Below are 26,848 nucleotides of genomic sequence, written 5' to 3'. Positions count from 1 at the left end.
AAAAACGCTAGTGTGAAAGTACCCTTACAGATAATACAAACGTATCCGTTCATGACGAATGCATGCAGTTGTATTATTGTAACGGATCCGTTTTTGCAGATCCATGACGGATCCGCCTAAAACGCGAGCGTAAAAGAATCATCTGTGTGCGGAGGCCGCAAGAAAAAGCATTTTTAACATGAAGGTCTGACTGATGCCCAGCGCCTGCCTCCCCCCAGCTTCTCCAGAGTCCTGAACTGCAAATCTAGTCAGGAAAACTGGCTGACAAGCCTTTTAAAGGAAGTAATGGCGGTCACCCAGCTTTCCCAGGAACAGATATAGCAAAGTAATGGCAACCAATGAAAAGAACAGGACATATATTGGTGTGGTGCCAGTCCTTCTCCAGGACCATGGACCTTTGTTATGCCTCCTGAACAATCACCTCACAGCAAAGGTCACCTGTAATAAAGCAGATAAGCGGCCGCCACAATGGGCGATTCTTCTCAGGGCTCCGGCGGGCGACGGGTTAAGGGCTCTGTGCACAGTATAGGGGCCTCTCTCCCCCACTCCCCTTTGATGTGTCCCTCACGGGACAGGAATGTGCCCCCTCCCCCCAGTGTACAGGGACTGAGCCATTTCCTGCTGCTCCCAGTAATAGGGTCTGTGAGCATCATATGGACAGAGGAACAAAGGGCTTTTATTCACCTCCCTCCTCTCAGAGAGCCATTGTTCATTGTTTTCCTGCCGCTGCTCTGGGGCTTTTGTTAATTGTTAGCCGGACACACACCCTGACACATGCGCTTCTATGCCGTGTGTATACACACATGACCGCATATACACACATGACTCCATAGATACAGATGAGCGCACATAGCACAGTTTGTCGCCGAGTTCGGGTCACGTGACTCTCCCCAGTCAGGAGCGCACGTGTGGGGTCGGCTCCCTGTCAGCTCGCTCTGCAGCGCCGCTCCCGTGTGCGGCCGGTGATTGGTAATTCCGCGCACAGGCGGCAGGGGGCGGGCAGGAAGCGCCGGTTGCATCCCACGAGAGGCGCTCACACCCACAGGATCCCAGGAGGAGGCAGGACACGGACGGGAGGCAGCAGCGGGCGCGCGGTGCTATGAGGGCAGCGCTTATTCCGGTGACAGGAGCGGCGTGACAGAGCAGTGAGTATGGACAGTGCTCGGGACAACTTTCCTTCTGTAATGCCCCGTATGCTATGTCCTGCCCGCACAGCAGCCTCATCCAGCTGGCTGTACATCTGGGGGTTCCCAGGGACTTTGGGGGCTCTTCAGGGGGTTCCCCAGGATAATGCAAGGACAAGATCTGTCACTTTTACTAAAGGTAGATGCTGTGCAAAGCAGTGAAGCCACCCCACCATGTTATAGCCCTGGTCAGTAGTTAGAGAAAGCTTCCCTGCATTAATACGGTTGGGAATGTCTGATCTCTAGGTGGTAGACTGACTACAGGGATGGCTTCCAGCACTGGGTATGTGGTCGGTGTAGACTGACTACAGGGGTGGCTTCCAGCACTGGGTATGTGGCCGGTGTAGACTGACTACAGGGGTGGCTTCCAGCACTGGGTATGTGGCCGGTGTAGACTGCCTGATGGCTTCCAGCACTGGGTATGTGGCCGGTGTAGACTGACTACAGGGGTGGCTTCCAGCACTGGGTATGTGGTCGGTGTAGCCTGCCTGGTGGCTTCCAGCACTGGGTATGTGGCCGGTGTAGACTGCCTGATGGCTTCCAGCACTGGGTATGTGGCCGGTGTAGACTGACTACAGGGATGGCTTCCAGCACTGGGTATGTGGTCGGTGTAGACTGACTACAGGGGTGGCTTCCAGCACTGGGTATGTGGCCGGTGTAGACTGACTACAGGGGTGGCTTCCAGCACTGGGTATGTGGCCGGTGTAGACTGACTACAGGGGTGGCTTCCAGCACTGGGTATGTGGTCGGTGTAGACTGACTACAGGGGTGGCTTCCAGCACTGGGTATGTGGCCGGTGTAGACTGACTACAGGGGTGGCTTCCAGCACTGGGTATGTGGCCGGTGTAGACTGACTACAGGGGTGGCTTCCAGCACTGGGTATGTGGCCGGTGTAGACTGCCTGATGGCTTCCAGCACTGGGTATGTGGCCGGTGTAGACTGACTACAGGGATGGCTTCCAGCACTGGGTATGTGCCCGGTGTAGACTGACTACAGGGGTGGCTTCCAGCACTGGGTATGTGGCCGGTGTAGACTGCCTGATGGCTTCCAGCACTGGGTATGTGGCCGGTGTAGACTGACTACAGGGGTGGCTTCCAGCACTGGGTATGTGGCCGGTGTAGACTGACTACAGGGGTGGCTTCCAGCACTGGGTAAGTGGCCGGTGTAGACTGACTACAGGGTTGGCTTCCAGCACTGGGTATGTGGCCTGTGTAGACTGCCTGATGGCTTCCAGCGCTGGGTATGTGGCTGGTGTAGACTGACTACTCGGATGGCTTCCAGCACTAGGTATGTGGCCGGTGTAGACTGCCTGACTACTCGGATGGCTTCCAGCACTAGGTATGTGGCCGGTGTAGACTGCCTGACTACTCGGATGGCTTCCAGCACTGGGTATGTGGCCGGTGTAGACTGCCTGACTACTTGGATGGCTTCCAGCACTGGGTATGTGGCAGGTGTAGACTGCCTGACTACTCTGATGGCTTCCAGCACTGGGTATGTGGCCGGTGTAGACTGCCTGACTAAACGGATGGCTTCCAGCACTGGGTATGTGGCTGGTGTAGCCTGCCTGGTGGCTTCCAGCACTGGGTATGTGGCCGGTGTAGCCTGCCTGGTGGCTTCCAGCACTGGGTATGTGGCCGGTGTAGACTGCCTGACTACTCGGATGGCTTCCAGCACTGGGTATGTGGCTGGTGTAGACTGCCTGTCTACTCGGATGGCTTCCAGCACTGGGTATGTGGCTGGTGTAGACTGCCTGACTACTCGGATGGCTTCCAGCACTGGGTATGTGGCTGGTGTAGACTGCCTGACTACTCTGATGGCTTCCAGCACTGGGTATGTGGCCGGTGTAGACCACTCTGATGGCTTCCAGCACTGGGTATGTGGCCGGTGTAGACTGCCTGATGGCTTCCAGCACTGGTTATGTGGCCGGTGTAGACTGCCTGACTAAACTGATGGCTTCCAGCACTGGGTATGTGGCCGTTGTAGTCTGCCTGACTACTCGGATGGCTTCCAGCACTGGGTATCTGGCTGGTGTAGACTGCCTGACTACTCTGATGGCTTCCAGCACTGGTTATGTGGCCGGTGTAGACTGCCTGACTACTCTGATGGCTTCCAGCACTGGGTATGTGGCCGGTGTAGACTGCCTGACTACTCTGATGGCTTCCAGCACTGGGTATGTGGCCGGTGTAGACTGCCTGACTAAACGCATGGCTTCCAGCACTGGGTATGTGGCCGGTGTAGCCTGCCTGGTGGCTTCCAGCACTGGGTATGTGACCGGTGTACACTGACGTTAGTCGGTGTCTATATTTTACCTTACATGTGACTATGTAGCCACATCCCAGTTTAAAGCCATAGAAGTTGTCACTGACTGTCATTGGGTGCCGGAGAAAATGGCCACAGTCACTCGTTCTGAAGACTGGGGTGGTGGGTTCATACATAGGTTTTTAGTATACTTTTACATATTTTTGCACAAAAGTATTTTTTAGTTTCTTGTTACTAGCAGTTTCAATTAGAATTTTTTTTGTATCTGACTTTTTTTCTTCTTCTCATACACAGCATTTTGAGGCAATGGGGGTTGACTGCTAGCGCCTCCATGTTTGTGTTATTGCATGGAGTCCATTGTCAACCATGTGATATTTATGGTCCTCCAGAGCAAGTGCCACTCCTTGCAGCAGCAGCTCTCTATTCTAGGTGGGGGGTTCTGAGCGGTGGTCCCCCATCTATGATGTCCACGACTAGGGTTGTCCTGATCTTATGTATCTGTGTTGTTTAATGTGTCTTCTGAAGCAAGAACAGGGACCTGCATCTCCAGCCCGTTCTTCATGGGACCCTGCTCTGGTGACGTCAGAAGATACATTAGTGATGCCGTCACTATAATGTCCGGTGACTAATGTTTACACCATAGTGACACATTGTAGCCGTCTTATGTATGGCTAATACCACGTGGATGTATATGATATAGGCTTGTGTTCTCCAGGTAGTAATTAGAGCTTATAGGTGTTTATATTGTCACATATGTCGCTTTGTGTGTTGATGCTGAGGTCTGTATCCTCATATCTGCTTCATGTCCTCATAGGGAACATCATATACGTATATTTATACATTGGGCTGTGTCCCAACTCTTTCCCCTGACAGTGGATGTCGGGGAGGCCGCAAAAAATGATTGGGCATGTTATATTTCAACATGTCCGATCCTTTTGTTCTCAAGAGAGAAGCCTCCACCAGAAGTGTCTGGCAGTGGCTTAAAGGGGTTGTCCAGTTGATATTACTAGCTCCTTCTCGCTGCTGCTATGTCTATGAGAAGGGGGATGACACAAGCGCCCAGCACGTGCTTTCCTTCATACAGCTAATCGGAGGGGGTGCCGATCTGATATTGATGACCTATCCTGAGGACAGGTCATCAGTATTAAATGCCCGGAGAACCCTTATAGCACTGTTGTCCGATTAGTTTCATATGAATTATTCATGTTTACACGCAGGTCTCTTGACCTGCATGCCGGCGCTACACTGGGAACATGGCCGCTGATGGAGAATGGACCTGCATGTACACAATTTAATAGGAATTATTCATACCGGACATCAGTGCCGATCGTTTAATCAGCTAGTAATAGAAACTGCACCGAGGAGCAGACAATTATCTGGAAGGAAGCGTTCATTCCTGATAATCGCCTGCTCATCAGTGGACGTGAAGAACTGTATTTCCATGCAGCGATCAGCTCCACTGTATGAGGACAGGCAATGGTTACTGCTGTCGATTCATTGCTTCACAGAGGGAATCGATGATTGAGGTGTCCGCAGCATCTGTGGCACCTTTACACCAGCCGATTATTGGGAATGAGCGCTCGTGCCGTTGATAATCGGGCCATGTATTTCAGCTATTATTGCCCTCTCTTCATTAAAGGGGCTGTCTGGGTTCAGAGTTTTCACCCACTCAGACCCTCTGACGTGAGAATTGGAGCATTACATGTAGCAATGCTTTCCCTTGCTAAATTGCGCAGGGCAAAAGCTTTTTCTGGTTAAGCTAGGCGGGAGGCTTCCGCCCAGCAGTGAGCCCGGTGACGTCTCCGGCACTAATGGGCGGGCTTTAGCGCTGCCCTAAGCCTGTAAAACAGCCCATCAGGATCGGTGACGTCACTGGGTACACTGCTAGGCGGGAGAACCCCTTTAAGGTTAATTGGTCTTCCTTCAACTTAGCTTATTAGTATATTTCAGGAGTGTTGGAGGAACCCAGAGGAAAACTAAGCATAAACACTAGATGATGAATTGTAATATTTTAGGATACTGGTATTAATAGTGTTAAAAGTCTGAAAAATATTTGAAATTTAGCGCAATTTGTTAGAAATGTCAGAAATGTTGTTTTGTTGCCTACAGACATGAGAAAAACAAAGTGCACCCTCTTTGAATTCTATGGTTTTATGTATCAGGACATAAATAAATCTGGTCCTTTAGAAGGTCTTAAAATTGGGCAATTATAATATCGGATGAACCACACAACAGATTCTTCCATTTCATTACTTATTCAAGAAAAATGAAGCCAAAATGAAAACGTTATGTGTGAAAATCTAAGTGCACCCATGAATCAGTAGCTTGTAGAGCCCCTTTACCAGCAGTAACTTGAAGTCATTGTTTTCTGTAGGACTTTGGGCCACTCTTCTCTACAACGTTGCTTCCGTTCATTGCACGCCTCTTAGGGTACCTGCACACGGTGCCAATTTGTGTGCAGAAAATCCGCAAGAAACCGGCACTACTTTGTGTGTGTTATTTTTTTTTGTGCAGATTTGATGCGTTCTTGCTGCAGATCTCACTCTTCTAGTGAAATCTGCACAAGTAAAACGCAACAACAGTCGACATGTTTTACATTTCAAAATCAGCCACACAGGTCAATTTCCGCACATAAGAAAAAAAGCAAAGTGTAGATGAGATTTGTCTAAGCTTATACACTTTGCTGGTGCTGTATTATGCTGCGGTTTGTCCACAGCATTTCAGTTGGGTTGAGGTCTGGACTTTGACTGGGCCTTTGCAACACCTTGATTTCTTTTCCAGCCATTCCAGATTTGCTGGTGTGCTTGAGATATTGTCCTGTTGTATGGCCCAGTTTTCTGCCAAACTTTAGCTGTTGGGTAGATGATCTCACGTTTGACTCCAGAATACTATGGTATGCAGTGGAGTTCATGGTCGACTCAATGATTGCAAGGTGCCCAGGTGCTGTGGCTGCAAAACAAGCCCAAATATCAAAGAAATATCACTGTACAGTTCAAAATGCCTTCCCCCAGCAGTGCCAAGTTCTCAACGTAGCACAAAATGCTAACCCCAACAGTACCACATACTGCAATGGAACACAAATTACATCACAATAGTGAAAGCTAGGGGTGGGCGATATGGCCTAAAATCTATATTGAGATATAATTTGAAGCATGTGCGATATGCGATATATATTGCGATATATTATTTTCTTCTGTATGTATAAAAAAAAAATACAAATTACAAAACTTTTCAAGAAAGGTTTAATATGTGTATTGTGTAACAGTAACAGATCTGTTTCCAAACAATGTAAAGATGAAGACTAAGTGTTAGTAAAACACAAATTATCTGCCATATGTCCCCCAGAGCCAGTGCCATCACCCCCAAGCCCCATGGCATTTGCCATCATCTGCCATATGTCCCCCAGAGCTAGTGCCATCAGCCCCAAGCCTTATGTGGCATTTGTCATCATCTGCCATGTCCCCCAGTGCCATCAGCCCCAAGCCTTATGTGGCATTTGCCATCATCTGCCATATGTCCCCCAGTGCCATCAGCCCCATGGCATTTGCCATCATCTGCCATATGTCCCCCAGTGCCATCAGCCCCATGGCATTTGCCATCATCTGCCATATGTCCCCCAGTGCCATCAGCCCCATGGCATTTGCCATCATCTGCCATATGTCCCCCAGAGCCCCAGTGCCATCAGCCCCAAGCCTTATGTGGCATTTGCCATCATCTGCCATATGTCCCACAGAGCCAGTGCCATCAGCCCCAAGCCCCATGGCATTTTCCATCATCTGCATATGTCCCCCAGAGCCAGTGCCATCAGCCCCATGTGGCATTTGCCATCATCTGCCATATTTCCCCTAGAGCCAGTGCCATCAGCCCCAAGCCCCATGGCCATCCTTTGCAAATAGATTCATGTCTCCTCATGAACTCCATTCCTACATAGATTCAGCTGAAGATCTTATAGCTGTATTCAAGATCATAATCCCTGACAAGTAGAGCAGAGAGGAGGATGAGGCAGCTCTTTAACTCAGTGTTCTGAAGTAACTTGTCCTGCTGTGTGGTTAGGACAGGTTATGTGTGTACTAATAGGATAGCGGCCATTTTATTTCCCCTGATGATTGCTCCACAGACAAAATGAACCATTATTACTATTGAAAGGTATTTGGGAATATATTTATAATAAAGTAATATTTAAAGGGTTTCTACCACCAGAAATACTGTTATGTAGCTGACTGATATAGCGATGCGCTAATGTCAGCACTACATAACAGTATGTTTCTAATGTTAGTCCCTGCAGCCGTTTTTGTCAAAAAAGCACTTTTATTATATGCTAATGAGCCTCAAGGTGCTATGTGGGCGTAAAATTAGCACCTAGAGGCTCCGTCCACTCGCCCATTATCCCGCCCAGGTCCAGTGTTGTGCCCGCCCAGCTTCTCTTGATTGATGGCACGGTCCGCCGCATCGCTGCCGAAATCCCGCGCCTGCGCTGTTCATTTCTGTCTTCGGCGCAGGCGCAGTGAGTGAATGATGCGATCCTGGTGCCGGATTCCTCACTGCGCCTGCGCCAACTACGTCACAGTAAGGAAGCCGGCATCAGGAGAGTGGCCTTTACTCACTGCGCCTGCGCCGAAGACAGAAGTGAACGGCGCAGGCGTGGGATTTCGGCAGCGATGCGGCGGACCGTGCCATCAATCAAGAGGAGCTGGGCGGGCAGAACAGGGGACCTGGGTGGGATAATGGGTGAGTGGACGGAGCCTCTAGGTGCTGATTTTACGCCCACATAGCACCTAGAGGCTCATTAGCATATAATAAAAGTGCTTTTTTAACAAAAACGGCTGCAGGGACTAATGTTAGAAACATACTGTTATGTAGTGCTGACATTGGCGCATCGCTACTGTCAGTCAGCTACATAGCAGTATTTCTGGTGGTAGAAACCCTTTAAAGGGGTTATCCCATGATTAATGTAAAAAATGAATATCGGACACCATATAGTACATGACCATTTCTGTCTAAGTAAGCTAGAACCAGCCCTGTACCTCCCCATTCATTGCTGTGCTAGATTTAAATCAAGCTGGCAGCATAAGGGGCGTGTCTAATTTGCTGCAGATCAGGGGGCGTGTCTTTTCTGCTGGAGCTCTCTGCCTATCACAGCTCAGGAAACAGTTGAACGATGATACTGATAATGTGCGGCCATCTCAGTGAGGCGGACGAAGAAATAAGAAAAAGAACAAAACGTAGGTAGTGCTATACAGATACATTTTATTGAATAACTCAGTGGTTATACAAAATTTGTAATTACATGCAGTTACAAAAGTATTGAGATCCATATGCAAATTAACCTGAGATGAGTCCTGTCCCTGACTCATCTCACATACAGGACACATCTCAGGTTAATTTGCATATGTATCAAATCTGTTTTTTTTACACAATAAAAGCACACAGAGCTATGGGGACTGGGTATTGCGGATGTGCTAGCGGCCATCTAGCAAACCATGTCCTCAGCTCTATACACAAAGTCCCGGTGACAGGTTCCCTTTAAGTATTTTCATTTTCTTAATTCCCGGAGAACCCCTTTAAATTTTCACAACCAGCTTGTGTATTTTGGGCTATTTTTTGTTAATTAATGACGTAGTGTAATTTGTCATGTGTTGCTCATCGTAGGTTGTATTCACCTAATTTTAAGACCTTCTAAGGACCGATTTCCTGAAGTGTAAAGCCATAGAAATCAAAGAGGGTGGACTTTGTTTTTTTCATGACTGTATAACACACATAATTAGACAAAAAATTTTTTTTTTGAAGAGACAATTTGTGGCAGAACTTTGGTGCATTTTGCTTGCTAAATCTCCTCTGCTTTTCAAGTCTTCACAATATATGCCAGTGATTGCTGAAACGTGCACCATATTTTCCTTTAACTCTCAATGCACTGACATTTTTCCCCTAAACAAAGACGTGTAGCTAAATGGCTTCCATGTAACAATGCATGTATCATCCCATTATGGCAGTGATGGCCATATACAGCAAGATAGACTGGTTATACTGGGTTCCCCTCAAGTTTAACCCGTTCGCTACCAGCGCCGTAGCTGTACAGCGCTGCGAACTAGGTAAAAAATACCAGCGCAGTACAGCTACGGAGCACTGATTGGGCGGGTTGAGGAGCTGTGCCCGCCCGATCAGCGGCAGGGGTCCGGCTGTCGCTGAAAGCCGGACCCCTACTGTATGTGCCGGCATCAGTGAAATCACCGATGCCGGCGCATTAACCCTTGCTCGGCCACGGTCAGCGCTGACCGCGGCATGTGCTATATCCTCACGGGTGCCGGTGTCCATTGGGTCCCTGCGCTTTTGTGATGGGGACCCCATGTCAGGAAAGGCAGACCAATGCCTTCCTTAGGCATTGTGACTGCCTTCCGGGAGAGCCTGTGAGATCCAGCCCCCTGGATCTCACAGGCAGGAAGCTGTAAGTGTAATACACTTACAGCCAATGCATTACAATAAAAAAGTATTGTAATGCATTGTAAAGGGGATCAGATAAAAAAAAAAAATACAAATTTAAGTTTCAAGTAAAAAAAAAAAAAAAGCGTCCTTTTCCCAAAATAAAGTAAAAAATGTTTTTTTTAAAATAGGGGAAAAAAAAGAAGAGTAGACATATTGGGTATCGCCGCGTCCGTATCGACCAGCTCTAAGAATATCACATGACCTAACCCCTCACATGAACACCGTAAAAAAATAAAAACTGTGCTAAAGAAACCATTTTTTTGTCACCTTACATCACTAAAAGTGCAACACCAAGCGATCAAAAAGGCATATGCCCCCCAAAATAGTGCCAATCTAACCGTAACCTCATCCTGCAAAATATGAGCCCCTACCCAAGACAATCGCCCAAAAAATAAAAAAAACTATGGCTCTCAGAATATGGAGACACTAAAATATGATTTTTTTTGTTTCAAAATGCTTTTATTGTGTTAAATGTAAAACAAAATTAAAAAAGTATACATATTGGGTATCGCCGCATTCGTAACGACCTGCTCTATAAAAATACCACATGACCTAACCCCTCGGGTGAACACCAAAAAAAATAAAACCGGTGTCAAAAAAAGCAATTTTTGTCACCTTACATCACAAAAAAGGTAATAGCAAGCGATCAAAAAGTCATAGGCACCCTAAAATAGTGCCAATCAAACCGTAATCTCATCCCACAAAAAATGAGCCCCTACATAAGATAGTCGCCCAAAAAATAAAAAATAAACTATGGCTTTGAGAATCGGGAGACACAAAAAAAATATTTTTTTTCAAAAATGCTTTATTATGTAAAACTTTGTCATATTTGGTATTGTCGCGTCCTTAACAACCTGCTCTATAAAAATAGCACATGATCTAACCTGTCAGATGAACACTGTAAATAACAAAAAAAAAAAAACAGCCAAAACAGCTATTTTTTGTTACCTTGCCTCACAAAAAGTGTAATATAGAGCAACCAAAAATCATATGTACCATAAAATAGTACCAACAAAACTGCCACCTTATCCCGTAGTTTCCAAAATGGGGTAATTTTTTTGGAGTTTCTACTCTAGGGGTGCATCAGGGGGTCTTCAAATGGGACATGGAAGCTTAAAATTATCCCAGTGAAATCGGCTTTCCAAAAACCACATGGCGTTCCTTTCCTTCTGCGCAATGCTGTCTGCCCGTACAGCAGTTTACGACCACATATGGGGTGTTTCTGTAAACTTCAGAATTAGGGCAATAAATATTGAGTTTTGTTTGTCTGTTAACCCTTGCTTTGTTACTGGAATTTTTTTTTATTAAAGGGATTCTGTCACCTCGTATAACACAAATTCAGATTTTAAACCAGTCATGCTCCACAGCTTACCTTGAATCGGCTGTGCTGTTTTTTATTGTAATCCGTCCAGCAGTTTTGCAGAAAAACGACTTTTATAAAACCCTGAAGGTGCCCAGAGGGGCGTGATGTTCCCCTTTGTGTGCCCAGTAACGCCCCTCTTAGAGTGCCCAGAACGCCTTCCTCCAGAATCCCTAACCGCCCACAGTGTCTCATCCCTCTCCTCCCCCTCCCTGACTGCCAAGCGAAGTCTTGCGCAGACGCAGTACCCACTGAGGGCTGCGCCAGTGCGATTTGCTGGAGACTGAGGGCAGGAGCTTCATCGTCGTCACTGGGCATGCGCCGAGCCGAGTGACGTCCGATGCTCCCGCGAGACTTCGCTCGGCCGTCAGGGAAAGGGAGGAGAGGGATGAGACGCTGTGGGCGGTTAGGGATTCTGGAGGAAGGCGTTTTGGGCACTGTAAGAGGGGCGTTACTGGGCACACAAAGGGGAACATAATGCCCCTCTGGGCACCTTCAGGGTTTTATAAAAGTCGTTTTTCTGCAAAACTGCTGGACGGATTACAATAAAAAATGGCACAGCCGATTCAAGGTAAGCTGTGGAGCATGACTGGTTTAAAATCTGAATTTGTGTTATACGAGGTGACAGAATCCCTTTTAAAATGGAAAATCTGCCAAAAAAGTGAAATTCTGAAATTTCATCTCCATTTTCCTTTAATTCTTGTGGAGCACTTAAAGGGTTAACAGTTGTAAAATCAGTTTTGAATACCTTGAGGGGTGTAGTTTCTAAAATGGGGTCATTTTTGGGTGGTTTCTATTATGTAAGCCTCACAAAGTGACTTCCGACCTGAAATTGTCCTTAAAAAGTGGGTTTTGGAAATTTTCAGAAAATTTCAAGATTTGCTTCTAAGCCTTGTAACGTCCCCAAAAAATAAAATGGCATTCACAAAATTATCCAAACATGAAGCAGAAACATGGGGAATGTAAAGTAGTAACTATTTTTGGAGTTATTACTATCTATTACAAAAGTAGAGAAATTGAAATTTGCTAATTTTTCTAAATTTTGGGTAAATATTTTTATTTTTTTACTCCATTTTACCACTCTCATGAAGTACAATATGTGACAAGAAAACGATCTCAGAATGGCCTGGATAAGTAAAAGTGTTTTAAAGAGGACCTTTCACCAGAATAAAGCATCTAAACTAACTATACAGACGCGTAGAGCGGCGCCCAGGGATCTCTCTGCACTTACTGTTATCCCCAGGCGCCGCTCCGTTCGCCTGGTATAGCGTCCGGTATCTTCATAGTTAGGCTCCACCCAGGGGAACTTGCCGGCGTCTCATTCTCCCAGGCTGTAGCGCTGGCCAATCGCAGCGCTCAGCTCATAGCCTGAGAGAGAAAAAAAAACTCCCTGGGCGCCGCTCTCCATGTCTGTGTATAGTTAGTTTAGATCAGGGGTGGGCAATTATTTTTTCGATGGGGCCACATGAGAAACTGAAAATATTTTGGAGGGCCGGGCCAAAAGGCTAAACTCAATACTGCATAAAATCAATTGTATTTCTTTATAAAAAGCAGTAAATATCATTGTTGGACAACTGGTACGAGTACTTGTTATAGTTAAACAATGAAAAAGTGAGGTTGCCTTACAAGAAAAAAATTTAAATTTATTAAACAAAATTTCCCAAAACAATGAACATTTTTCACTATTTGTGACTCATATTAGTGAAAGCCATTGTCCCCCTGTGAATCCAGCCATTGTCCCCCTGTGAATCCAGCCATTGTCCCCCTGTGAATCCAGCCATTGTCCCCCTGTGAATCCAGCCATTGTCCCCCTGTGAATCCAGCCATTGTCCCCCTGTGAATCCAGCCATTGTCCCCCTGTGAATCCAGCCATTGTCCCCCTGTGAATCCAGCCATTGTCCCCCTGTGAATCCAGCCATTGTCCCCCTGTGAATCCAGCCATTGTCCCCCTGTGAATCCAGCCATTGTCCCCCTGTGAATCCAGCCATTGTCCCCCTGTGAATCCAGCCATTGTCCCCCTGTGAATCCAGCCATTGTCCCCCTGTGAATCCAGCCATTGTCCCCCTGTGAATCCAGCCATTGTCCCCCTGTGAATCCAGCCATTGTCCCCCTGTGAATCCAGCCATTGTCCCCTTGTGTACAGAACACCCCCCCGGCCCCCCCATCATATACAGAACACCCCCCCCCCCCTTACAATAGTACACACCCCTCCCCCCCCCCCCTTGCCTTTAGAAACGTAATGCTCAGAGATGATCAGCCATGTGTTAGTCACACTGACTACACACAGCACAGGGGGAGGCGGCCGCAGCTTCATGCTTGTCGGCTCTGTGACTGTCAGTGTCAGACAGTCACAGCCGATACTATGAGAGCCGCGGGCGCTGCGCTGTTACAGAGAAGGGAATAATTGCGGCCGGCCGGGTCCCGGGTACGGCTCGCACGAGGCACCCCCCCCCCCCTGCTGTGTCTTACCTAGACAGTACTGCCGCTGACGCTGCCTCCCTGCCACCGCGCCATGCCACACGCAGCACGCCGAGTCGGAAGTCCTCTTCATTCGCGGAGGAGGGGTATCGTTGCTTGGCACGCCTCTGGCTCCGCCCGGGGGCCGGATTAAAAGGTCCGCCGGGCCGTAGTTTGCCCAGGTCTGGTTTAGATGCTTTATTCTGGTGAAAGGTCCTCTTTAAAGTTATTACCACATAAAGTGACACATGTCGGATTTGCAAAAATTGGCCTGGGATTTAAGGTGAAAAGTGGCTCTGTAGTGAAGGGGTTAAGGAGGGAAAATGTATATTTTCAAAAGCCTGCCACAGACCTTGGAGTGTCCAGGTACATGACAATAAGTGAGATGTACGTGGAGAAGAGTTTCTGGGCAAAAATCCTTGGTGACATTGTGTTCACACATGTGAGATTCAGTCATTTGTAACGTGACAGATGTGGGAACCAGCTGCATGTACGGCTTTCTATATATTGTTCCAGCTAATACGAGGATGAATGAAGACTTCTATAGAGGGCCTCATAAGACCTTTCACCACTGTTAGCAGCTGCCGATTTTTTTATGTGCTCTTTTCTCATTTGTGTCTTGCTGGCAGTAATACGGGATGAATATTACCTAATTTAGACTACAATGTATATGCATCTGCTTACTTATAGATCAGGGCTGGAGGCAGTAGGACATGCATCCATAAATAACCAGCTAAGTGCTGCTGCTTGAATTTTTGGATTGTTTTATTGATGTCCTTGGAAGGGATGATATGTTACCAGCAGAAGACAACAGCCAGGAATTCTCATTCCTAGCTCTAGGTGAAGAGTTGCCCGCTGCGGGATTGGATTTATGGCCACCCTTGAGAACTTTCTTTAACTCTCATGAGTGTCAACACCATTAAGTGGCTGAATAGTGCCATGATCGGCCTGTTGTCTTGATTGTTAGTGGTCCAAATATTGAGACCCTGGCCGGTCCTCAGAACCAGAAAATCAATAGTGGAGTAGTGTCAGGCTGTATTTGTACCCTAAAATGGGGCTCTTAAAGAAGACAACGTATCACATAAATAAAAAGCCCAGGATTTGTTTGTTTGGCTGCAACAATGAGGGGCCTGTATACGTTACATGACCACTGCAGCCAATCACTGGCCTCAGTGGTCTTGTGCCATATACCCCTGGGGATAGTGGTTGACATCCTAGCTGCAGCAGCAGGAAGGATCAGAGCGGTAAAGCTAATAAAAGCAGGGGATGAAATAAGTGAGTATGCTTTCTTTTATTATTTTATTACCTTGGGACATTTTTAATAAGGTGGACGACCCCTTTAAGGGCCAAAATGGGCAAAAGCTTGAATGGTTAGGATTCCCATAACCCACATTAATGTCTGGCTACTTCTCCTACCAAAGGTCAGAATTTGGCTAGGTTGGTATAATTACATGCCGTATGCCGTGGTGCGGTAACACGGGGTTCACACCTGAGCGTTCTGAAAGGAGCGCTCTGTATGCGCGATTGTACGGGCGTTTACAAGCGTGCATACAGAGACAAGCGAACGCCCATTGTCGCGCGTTCCCGAAAGTCTATGTACGGGAACGCGCGACAAAACGCCCTAAAGAAGCTCAAGTACTTGTTTGAGCGTCGGGCGTTTTACAGCGCGATCGTACGCGCTGTAAAACGCCCAGGTGAGAACCATTCCCATAGGGAAGCATTGGTTTCTCCTTGTTGTGCGTTTTACAGCGCGTAGGAACGCGCTGTAAAACGCTCAGGTGTGAACTTAGGCTCAGTTCAGACCTGAGCGTTTTACAGCGCGTTCCTACGCGCTGTAAAACGCTCAACAAGGAGAAACCAATGCTTCCCTATGGGAATGGTTCTCACCTGGGCGTTTTACAGCGCGTACGATCGCGCTGTAAAACGCCCGACGCTCAAACAAGTACAGGAGCGTTTTTTTGGGCGCTTGTCGCGCGTTCCCGTACATAGACTTTCGGGAACGCGCGACACTGTGTGTACGCTTGTCTCTGTATGCGCGATTGTAAACGCCCGTACAATCGCGCATACAGAGCGCTCCTTTCAGAACGCCCAGGTCTGAACTGAGCCTTAGGGTAATAGTACGCTTCTTTGTCAGTAACAGTGACCCTAAGGCTGGGTTCAGACCTGAGCGTATTTGATATGCGCGTTTGACGCGCGTTTTTATGCGCGTTTTTTTGCAATAGTAAACGCGCGTTTGTGTGATTGACTGCAGTGTCCTATGGCCACAAACGCGCGTCAAATCGCCCCAAAGAAGCTCAAGAACTTGTTTATGCGTCGGGCGTTTTTCAGCGCGTTCAAACGCGCTGCAAAACGCTCAAGTGAGAACCAGGGCCATAGGGAAGCATTGGTTTTCATGTGTTGAGCGTTTTACAGCCTTAGGAAATGCCTTCATGCGCATAACTGAAGCTGCTCCTTGTAAGCTATCAACCCAGCCAAAAGGCTTCACTGTGTATCATGGGAGCAAAATAATGATTTCCTAGGTGATTTGGTACGAGATTATTATTATCATTATGTCTGTTTACACCACTTTCTACAGTTTTCCTGCATTATACTTTTATTATATTATACTTTTGTCTAACTGGTCAATGGAAACTATTGAGCAAATTAGTATGAAGGGTCACATCCAGCATTTTGCAGACGAAAAAGGCGCATGTAAAATTATTGCAGGCATGCACTTCGTTATAGCCTGTACGCCATATTATGTACCGTCGACTAATAAGGGTAGATTTACTAAGAATGGTGATTTATATGCCAGTCTTAGTGTACTGTACTTGAGGTAAGATTTGCCAAATTTATTAAGAAAAAATGTGTTGCATCTTGGGCTGTCTTTGACCTTAAAGATGTTTCCATGGGCAGCCATGGCACTGAAGCTACACAGTGGATAGACCCTTATGCATCTGCCTAAAACAGCTGAAAAGTGGGGGTGTGGTGTGTCAGACCCATGCCAATCTGACCTATCCTGAGCATAGGCCATCAATATAGAACCGGAAACATGTATAAAGTTTATAATCCAGCATGAAACACTTTGGCGCATCTTTAGACTGTCTTGCCTAAGTTTACTAACTCTTAGACCGTTTTAGGAAATCTGCCCTAGTGTGTCTCTGATACAATTGGGCAGATTCACTGTGCTAATGTAGTGTCACACATGCTGTGCACCACATTTTCTAAGTGTCTTAGAAGAATTATTGCGACTTGCTTGACAAATGGTTGTGGCTTTAAGGGGTTTGCCAAGTTGCATTTTTTATGGGCCAACTGCAGGGATGATATTATAATAATAATAATAATAATAAAAAAAAAAAATCTTAAACTCTGCTTCCCGAGGCTCCAAGGATCTAGAGCCACTGCTCAGTCACCTCTGCTGGTGTGCAGAAGTTGATGTATTCTTTTGGCTGCAGCGGTGGTGTCCTGAATCATTGGCCTCAGCAGTCTCATGCTGTGCACTACTGATGCCGGTGATTGGTTGTAGCGGTATATGGGACATCACCACTACAAATGCCACCAAAAAAAAGGCACTGCTGCAGCCCAGGAAAGAGTGGTGCCACTGGACCAGAGGGATTCGGGAAAGTGAGTTTAAGATTTATTTTATTCTTATAACAACGTCCCTGTAGTTGGCTCATATAAAAATACAACTCAGAAAACTCCTTTAGGGTCCATTCACACTTCTGCAAATGGGTCCGCATCCATTCCGCAATTTCGGGAACGGGTGCGGATCCATTCATTCTTAATGGGGCAGGAATAGACGCGGAGAGCACACTATGTGCTCTCTGCTTCCGCATTTCTGAGGCTGCGGCTCCGCAAAAAAAAAGAACATGTCCTATTCTTGTCCGCAATTGCGGACAAGAATAGGCAGTTCTGTGGGGGGTGCCGGCCGGGTGTATTGCGGATCCGCAATACACCACGGACGTGTGAATGGACGTTTTTTAAGGAGTTGTCTCACTTCAGCAAATTACATTTATCATGTAGAGAAAGTTAATACAAACCACTTACTAATGTATTGTGATTGTCCATATTGCTTCCTTTGCTGGCTGGATTCATTTTTCCATCACATTATACACTGCTTGTTTCCATGGTTACAGACCACCCTGCAATCGATTAGTGGTGGTTGTGCTTGCACTCTATAGGAAACAGCACTAGGCTATGTGCGCTCACGCGGTACTGGCCACCAGAGAGGCTGCTGCTTTTTCCTATAGTGTGCAAGCACGACCACCACTACTGGATTGCAGGGTGGTTGTAACCATGGAAACGGGCAGTGAAAAATGTGATAGAAAAATGAATCCAGCCAGCAAAGGAAGCAATATGGATAATCACTATACATTAGTAACTGCCTTGTAGTAACTTTCTCTACATGATAAATGCCACTTGCTGAAGTGAGACAACCCCTTTAATACATTGGAGAAGATAAAGATGTGCATTTATAAGTAAGAATAATTTTATCTTTTGCAAGCTTTTACTTTAGAGATTGCTTGCCTGTCCTTCATATACAGGTGAAACTCGAAAAATTAGAATATCGTGCAAAGTCCATTTATTTCAGTAATGCAACTTAAAAGGTGAAACTAACATGAGATAGACTCATTACATGCAAAGCGAGATATCAAGCCTTTGTTATAATTTGGATGATTATGGGCTGTTTCACAGGAGCGAGTCCATTGCGGGAATCGCGCTCCAGATCCTCCGCTCTGGACTTGCAGGAGCGCACGGCATTATCATGATTTATAATGCTATGTGTCTCTGCATGGCCTTTTTTCCACAGAATCATGGTGACATAAAGCTGTCAGTATGATTCTGTAGAAATAAGAACTCGCTCGTGTGAAACAGCCCTATGGCTTACAGCTTATGAAACCCCAAAGTCACAATTTTGAGGTACCCTTTGCTCAGGGGGTATGGATTAATAGCGGACTAGAGTGTGAGACTTTGAGCCTAGAATATTGAACCTTTTCACAAAATTCTAATTATAAGCTGCATTAATGCAATTCCTTTTAATTTGCATTACTGAAATAAATGGACTTTTGCACGATATTCTAATTCTTTCGAGTTTCACCTGTATATTAACACAGAAAGTTGGTTGAGCATGGAGGTGGGGTGGGAAGGTATCGGTGATAACACACTGACAGGCTATTTAATTTTAAAAGCTACCATAAAAACGTTGATCAGCAAGCAATTTATTTATTTTTGCTGCTTCTGCAGTCATTGAACATGTTGACACTGGACCGTGATTGGTAATGTTTAATGTATAATACGATATCTCCCATAATGATCACTCTTGTGAGGCCATATGTCACAGCTGATCAGCATGAATACACATGAGACAGTACAGGGTGGAACTGATGTGCACCTTTCCATTACCCCTTTGTCACCTGCAGCTATTGAGTGTCACAAGAAGCGTTGAGGTGCACAAAAAAGCTTTTGTTTGCCTGGAGCTTTTGTTGTTTTTCAGCAGCTATTGTGACACCTAACAATTGTTGCTGGCAAACAAAGGGTCTTTTATGCACTTCTACACTTCCTTTGTCCCCTTCTAACAATTGCATGTCACAATGACGATGGGAAAGTGTTTATTTGTGCTGATTAGTCCCCTCGGTGGTGACCCCGGGCAAAATTAAAATTGGGGCCACAGTGTTAATACGTTTTGCAAACATATTGATGTAAAATAGAAAGCAGTAAGTGCCGATATTGACCCTTACAGTCTAGATCAATGGAGAGGGGTCTGTTTTTTATTCCAGGATAATAGCACATCTACAGAGCTAGCTGAAAGGAATAGCACGTCAGCTGCCTTATCTGCGCTGGATGGAAGTGCTTGAGACATGTCCTCTCCTTTTATAGGTTTGGGGTGAACTTTTTCTTGGGTAATTTGCTTCTCTCATCAGAAGCTGTGGTCAGCCTTGATGCCTTTCCTTGCTTACTCTATGCAGCAACCAGTTAGAAGGCACCTGCCATGTTTCTGAGCCTTCTCATTAGATTGCACAGTAGATGAGCTGAGGGTGTAGGAGTGGGGGAGAGGTGGAGCTTAAGATGACTCTATTGGTTCTGTAAATGCCCCTTTGGAGATGAGGGCCCTGGACAATGATGTTGGTTGTAATTATTCTGATGGCTCCACAGATGAACAATAAACTAAATAAACCCAGTCTTTTCAGCTAAAACCATTGTACACACTTGCAGTCAATAGTTTTCTAGTTTCTACACATCTACATATAAATAAATGTCTCCATGGTAACAGACTACAAATAAACTGTGGGTAGTCTGATCCTGCAATGAATTGCTCTATTCTACCTGACCCCAGCCTCTAGAAGATGACCCAGACCAATAGAAGATGGGCAGTTGGAATGAGACAACTGTGGGATGTTTTCAGCAAATTCACTGTTCAACCAGGCAAAATGCCCTGTAGGGCTAGCTCGGCTGAATAAAATTTTACCTTTCACTTATTGATCTGTTGCTTCATTCTGGAGAAAAAGTACTTATAATGTATAGGCAAATGAACAGTTACCGTATTTATCGCCCCCATAAGACTTTATGGAAGCGCTCATTAGTTGCGCTGTCGTCTGTGCAGTGGCTGCGCGCAACATCAGGGGGCTCTATGACCTCATGCTGTGCGCGCCAGTTCACAGCACAGCCGGCGGCAGGATGAAGAGGATCGCGCTTGAGGATAGGAGCGGCGGCTTCCAGAGCAGAAGAGGTAAGTGTTTTTTTTTATTTTAATCCATATGAGGCTTCTGGTGGCTGATATAACTTGGCTTGGGGCTGGTGAGAGGCAATGGAGGCTGGTGAGAGGCAATGGAGGCTGGTGAGAGGCAATGGGGGGTGGTGAGAGTCAATGGGGTCTCATATAACTTGGCTGGGTGCTGGTGAGAGGCAATGGGGGCTGATATATAATGCTGCTGGGGGCTGATATATAATGCTGCTGGGGGCTGATATATAATGCTGCTGGGGGCTGATGAGGCATGGGTCTCTTATCTGAAGTCTTATTGGGGGTTATTCACATTGGGGTCTGAGCTGACATCTGTTTGGGGGTCTGATCTGAGGTCTATTTGGGGTCTGATTGGGGCTGTCAGCTGAGGTCTGATTAACATTGAAGGTCTGATTGGTGGTCTGACCAGAGGTCTAATGAAATTTTTTTTTTTTTTTCTTATTGTCCTCCTCTAAAACCTAGGTCCGTCTTATAGGGCGAAAAATATTGTATACACACCAAGGACAACCCGATCCACTATGTGCACCCTTGCTCCTCCTGCTTCCTCTGCCAGCCCCTCCCTGTCTTTGATTGACAGGGTCAGGTTCCTGCATAGTCATCTCTCCTAGACTTGTCAATCAAGAAGGAAAGGGGGAGGTGGAAGAGGAAGCAGGAGGAGCAAGAGTGCCCCACTTGTAAAGGTACTAGGTTTAACCAAAAAAATAAACGGTGAAAGGTCCCCTTTAAACCACTTCCTGACCAAATAATTTTATATATATATATATATATATATATATATATATATATATATATATATATATATATAATATAATATAATATAATATAATATAATTTTTTTTTTTTTTTTTTTTTTTTACTCCCCGCCTTCAAGGAGCGAAAACTTATTTATTTATTTTTTTCATTCACATAGCTGTGAATAAAATTTTTATATTTATGTCTACAGAGCTGTGTGAGGGCTAATTTTTTGGCAGGCCATCTATAGTTTTTCGTGATTCCGTTTTGGGGTGTGTACAAATTTTAGATCGCTTTTTATTCAAATTTTTTGGTGGTGGTGAAATGTTTTTTTACTGTTATGCAGATTGCTCGGTAGAAAGTCTGTGAGCCTATCTAAGTTTCATCTCCTGCAGTGAGGAGAGGCAGCACTCTGACCACCTCTTTTTCCTTGCTCTATCGATCGGTGGGGGTCTCAGCACTCAGACCCCTGCTGATCAAAGCCTCTGTATAATGTATCAGAAGTGTATTGTTTTTTAAAATACTAGTATGCTTTAAAGAGGACTTTTCACTAGTTTAAAAACTAACTATATCAGTGGGTAGAGCGGCGCCCAGGGGTCCCCCTGCACTTACTAGTATGTCTGCCGCTCCATTCGCCCGGTATAGGCTCCGGTGCGTGCAGCTCCCTCTGTTGTACTGGGCGGAGTTTTTGTATTAGGGTTGTCCCTTGCTGCAGCGCTGGCCAATCGTAGCGCACAGCTCATAGCCTGGGAGTCCCAGGGACAACCCTAATAGAAAAACTCCGCCCCGTACAACAGAGGGAGCTGCAGACACCGAAGCCTATACCAGGCGAACGGAGCGGCGCCCAGACATACTAGTAAGTGCAGGGGGACCCCTGGGCGCCGCTCTGCCCACTGATATAGTTAGTTTTTAGTTTTTAAACTAGTGAAAGGTCCTCTTTAAATCTAGTCGCTAGTGGCAAGTACTGTTCTGGTTTTAATAAATATGTGGGGTTTTTGTCACTTTCTTTTCTTGTCGTGCCGAAACAGATGTCTTCTTCTTGCCCCGTGTAGAACAACATGTTACTGTGTAATTGTTGCCAAACTCTTGAGAAGAGAATTGTGAAATGGTGTTTAGTTTTCTTCATTTGATTTATAGAAGATTGCTAGTCAGTTTATATGGATGTATGCTTGCATAAAAATTTCCAGTCATATCTTTCCTTTCTTGTTCTGGTCGCCTGTGCGGTGACAATTTATCATAAAATCTTTAAAGCTGTTTTCCTGTGTCTCTGTTTACTGATATTTATAGATGAGGCTTTAGGATCCAAAATTTCTAGGCCAAGTAAAACAAGCTAGTAAGAAACCACCAGAATGATGGGAGCAAAGGTTTACCATTTATTCTGCTTAACGGCCGGTCTTTTTTTGATGAGCTCCCCTTGAGGCCTCATGCACACGACTGTGTCAGTTTTGCACCCTGCATACCACGGATCCGCAAAATACGGATGAAGTCTGTGTGCATGCCACATTATGAAGCCAGTGGGTCTGCGGTCTGCACTTTGAGGACAAGTAGAGAACATGGTCAGTCTTTTGAGGAACAGATTGTTAAAGTTTATGTCTATGCATTTTCCAGGTACATATATATACGTTTGGATCCTATGCCACCATTCCCAGCCTTCCCATAAATATTCACACTTTGGTTGGCTGAGCATGCATGCTTATTGCCATAGGGAGTTGTCCTGTGGGGTCTGTCACTGTTTCTTACACATTAGATTAGAACATTAAAAAAAAATCTGTAGTGATTAGTATGAAGCTGGTTTAATGCTGCTGAACGGGACTGTCCGTTCTTTAAAGGCTGTAGATATGGCATTTTGGGGGGCTGTTTTCCCCAAGACTGCATTTCTAGTACTGGCCTGACCCGAAAGCCAAACTCCCTAGTTGACAGTGACCATACACAGTGCAATATTACATTATAGCTCAGAAGTCAGCAACCTTCAGCTGTTAAACTAGAACGCCCAACATTCTCCATTCACTTCTATGGGGTCAACTGAGCAAGTTTGCAGCCTGGAAATTGTAGTTCCACAACAGCTGGAGAGCCGGAGGTTGCTAACCCCCTGTAATAGCTTCTCAGTTTTAGGGCTCTTTTACACGAGCGGATGCCATGCGGGTAATCCGCTGCGTGAAAGAGAGCCAAACCCCACTCTGGACAGCAGAGACACGGAGCATTAACATGATTGATAATGCTCCGTGCCTCTCTGTGACCTTTCTACTACAAAATCACAGTGAGATAAAGTTGTCACCGTGATTTTGTGGTAAAAAGGTCACAGAGAGGTACGGAGCATTATCAATCATGTTAATGCTCCGTGTCTCTGCTGTCCGGAGCGGGGCTTGGCACTCTTTCACGCAGCGGATTACCCGCATGGCAGCCGCTCGTGTGAAAGAGCCCTTAGGCCAGCTGTCCAGCACTTCTCATGAACCCATTGGAAAACGTTCATGTGCTAGAAGTCTTTACCGACAGAGGAGGTTGACACCACGATACTTGAGAGATCCCAGTTTCTCATCCCCTACAGTCAGATTTACAATTCATGGGTTTGGATATTTTTGCAATCCACGTAATATGTGTGCACATTTTTACTAAACATAGTTGTGAACAATAATCTAATCAGTGTTGCTTGAACGTGGCTCCTAATCATGAAAAACTATTTCTAGCGGAATAAAAAAGGGCAGATTGACGCTTCACGAGCGAGAACTTCTAGCTGAGCTCAGTGTTGTGCCCTGGTAGTTTTTAGGTGCAGGCACAGACTGTGTCGGAGCCATGCAGAATTAGAAGTTGAGGTGCTGAGAGATGAAAGGAGTTTGGAACTTCACAAGTAGCTGGATTGAAACCAAAGCCTCACGCGTGGATGACCCTCAAAGGAGCAATCTCATCTGCTGCGTAGACACAAAGCGCCCTGGTTTCTGCAGGTCACAGTGCGGTAGAATCCATGAAGAGTTATTAGCCTATTTTGCAGCTGTCTTACAAATGTCTTCTGTAAAATAATCCTGCCTGGAATGTATTACTATTGTTGCATCACTTTAGAGAGTATACACAAGAACAAAGCAGAACAAATATCTGCGCTAGTGATGACCGGCCACAAAGATGACATGACTCGCTCTAGTGTTTACAGCACACTGTTGTGATTGGCGCTAAAGCCTGTGGCTCCAAACTTCATTTAGATTTGGGGCTGGCACTTTCTCCTGATATATTCCCAATTCTTTTCATCTGAAACCGTAAAACAGTGGCTTAAAGTTTGACTCTCTTAGTGCCCAGATAGTATCGCTTACTAATACACAGAGTACTGTATGTAGAAACCACAATTGCCATTGTGTGGTTAACAACGTTGTAATGTGTATGCCCTCATGTACTGGCATGTAAAAAGAGGCCCATATAATCCCTTTCATCTCTCTAAATAGAACAGTTCCAATCATAGTACTTTTTATTTTTTTATTTATTAGTAACTGACATGGTTTCACTATTATGCTCTGCTTTTTTATGTTTGCCGTTACAATCACCCCAATTTGTGTCTTTCATGCTTGACCCTTCTCTCTTACGATTGATAAAAATTCTAATAGCCGCTTAATGTTCTATACACCCTCCTTGCCAAATACCCTGATAATAATCTCCTGGAAAGAAGGATGACAATATAAATGGGTTTTGCAGGGTACTATCTCTCCTTGGGGAGAGGGCCTTATTCGCCTTGAGGAGACTTATAGACCACACATGCTCCTCTGGAATTCTCGGAAGAAAGGGATGCAAATGAGGCGGAAAGCCATAACTATCCATAAGAGCTTATTCACACTACCATGTTTCTCTTGATTGTGCTATCCATTTTTTTAAAACGGACAGCACATGAACCCATACAAGTCAGTGGGCTAGAGACACATACCTCTTTTTAACTGGTCTGTCCACCCGAACCAGGAAACTCACTGCAGCTTCTATTCTAGTCCATTTTAGCCATTTTATTTATGGAAGGGAGAGGAAAAAAAGGAATACACTGAAGCAATATTGAAAAAAATCTGACAAAATTGCATGGAGTTGTGAGAAGAGGGACATAAGTTCTGACTACTGATGAACTTACTTAAAGGGAACCTGTCACCTGGATTTTGGGTATAGAGCGGAGGACATGGGCTGCTAGATCGCCGCTAGCACATCCGCAATATCCAGTCCCCATAGCTCTGTGTGCTTTTATTGTGTAAAAAAAAAACGATTTTATACATATGTAAACTAACCTTAGATGGGTCCTGTCTCCTCCATGCTTGAGAGATGAGTCCAGCATTCTCTGACTCTGAGCCTAGCCACGCCCACTGTGAAGGAGCCCAGCACCGCCCCGCATCCTCCGAATCTCCTCCTTGCTACCTGACGTCACAAAGCTAGAGCGCCGTAATCTCGTGATGCGCGAGCTAGCACATGCGCAGTTCGTTCCCTGAGGCTTATTCCAGCACAGGGAAGGAACACTATGCCGACACTGCGCATGCACTAGCTTTACAGTATAGCATTGTCTAACATTTAGTGTTAGGTTTTTGATGTATCTTTCCAGTTCTTAAAATGCATAGAAAAGAAAAATCAGGCAGCGCCTCGTGTGTGGGATCGTGGAGATGTGCAGATGGTTTCACAGTTATATACTGCACTTACCTCTGTGTGTTGTGAGAGGCACACCACCTTAAGAGCCTGCTGTATTTCTAGCGCACACAGTGAGCTGTTACTTGGGACGGTCACCTTGGTTCCTTTGTGGGTTTCACAATGTGGAATGTGAGCCGCAAGCTCAGACTGGAAAAACTGCAGAAGAAAAGGGAACTGAACTCCAGGCACTATATCCAAAAGACATGTAGGCAGGTACGGTACTTATCAAATGTAATTCCTTTGGTTAGTCAACACGTTTCAATGAATGTGGCTGATGAAGAGAGCTATTTGCCCTTGAAACGCGTTGAAAACTAAAAGAATTACATGTTATGTGTACCTGCCTACAAGTTTTCTGGTGATAGCACCTGGAGTTCAGTTCCCTTTTCTTCTGCAGTTCTTCCAGTCCCATTTCTGAAGAACTAGATAGAATCTTGGGTTGGAAAAATAAGGTTCAAAATAGGGGTAGAGAGCTGATAGAATCACTGCTGAGCCCACTTCCTGCCTTTTCATAGGTGGGAGCTGATAGAAGGGATCCTTGATGATAAGAATACATTTTGTTACTCCCCGTGTGAGTGCGCCACACAAATAACTAGTGATGTGGTAGGAGATAGAGCCGTCTGTGACGGTGATGAATAATGGCCCACTAACGGGAGGCGAGAAGAAAGAACAATATTTGATAGTTGGATGAAACTGTGGTAAAACCAGTAATCGGATCAGCAAGGCATTGTAGGTAAGGACCATAGACCCTAAAGAGAAATCTGAGTAAATAATTTTGTTAACAAGCTGAGCATTGATGTCTTAAGAAGCATGTGTATGGAGAAACAGTCCCTTCTTTCTTTCTCATGAATGTTATATACTTCTTGTATGTGCAGAAATATTGTCAGTATAAATCATCACATAGTGGCTACCTGGGCATTACTCTGCATATTTATTTCTTTGCCAATCATTCACTTTGTATGCACTTTTATTAGGATTATTATAGTGTAACTCATCCTCTTTTTTTTCTTAATGTGTAGGAGCAGT

The 26,848-nt window shown here is 45.6% G+C and overlaps 1 protein-coding gene across 3 annotated transcripts in view; it reads left to right on the top strand.

The window, feature by feature from the left end:
• The first annotated feature begins 907 nt into the window (after positions 1–907).
• SOX13 (SRY-box transcription factor 13) overlaps positions 908–26,848 on the top strand; it is a 56,617-nt gene continuing 30,676 nt past the window's right edge. For 2 of the 3 annotated variants that reach the window (XM_040424008.1, XM_040424012.1), the window contains exon 1: positions 908–1,145. The gene's annotated coding sequence lies outside the window, so the exon portion shown is untranslated. Of the gene's footprint in view, positions 1,146–26,510; positions 26,556–26,848 lie in introns of those variants that run through there. The other variant, XM_040424010.1, reaches the window with a different exon arrangement.

Source organism: Bufo bufo, chromosome 3, assembly GCF_905171765.1.
Source record: "Bufo bufo chromosome 3, aBufBuf1.1, whole genome shotgun sequence".
Lineage (NCBI taxonomy): Eukaryota > Metazoa > Chordata > Amphibia > Anura > Bufonidae > Bufo > Bufo bufo.
The sequence above is the reverse complement of the archived record's forward strand: the minus strand, read 5'-3'. Positions and strand labels throughout refer to the sequence as shown.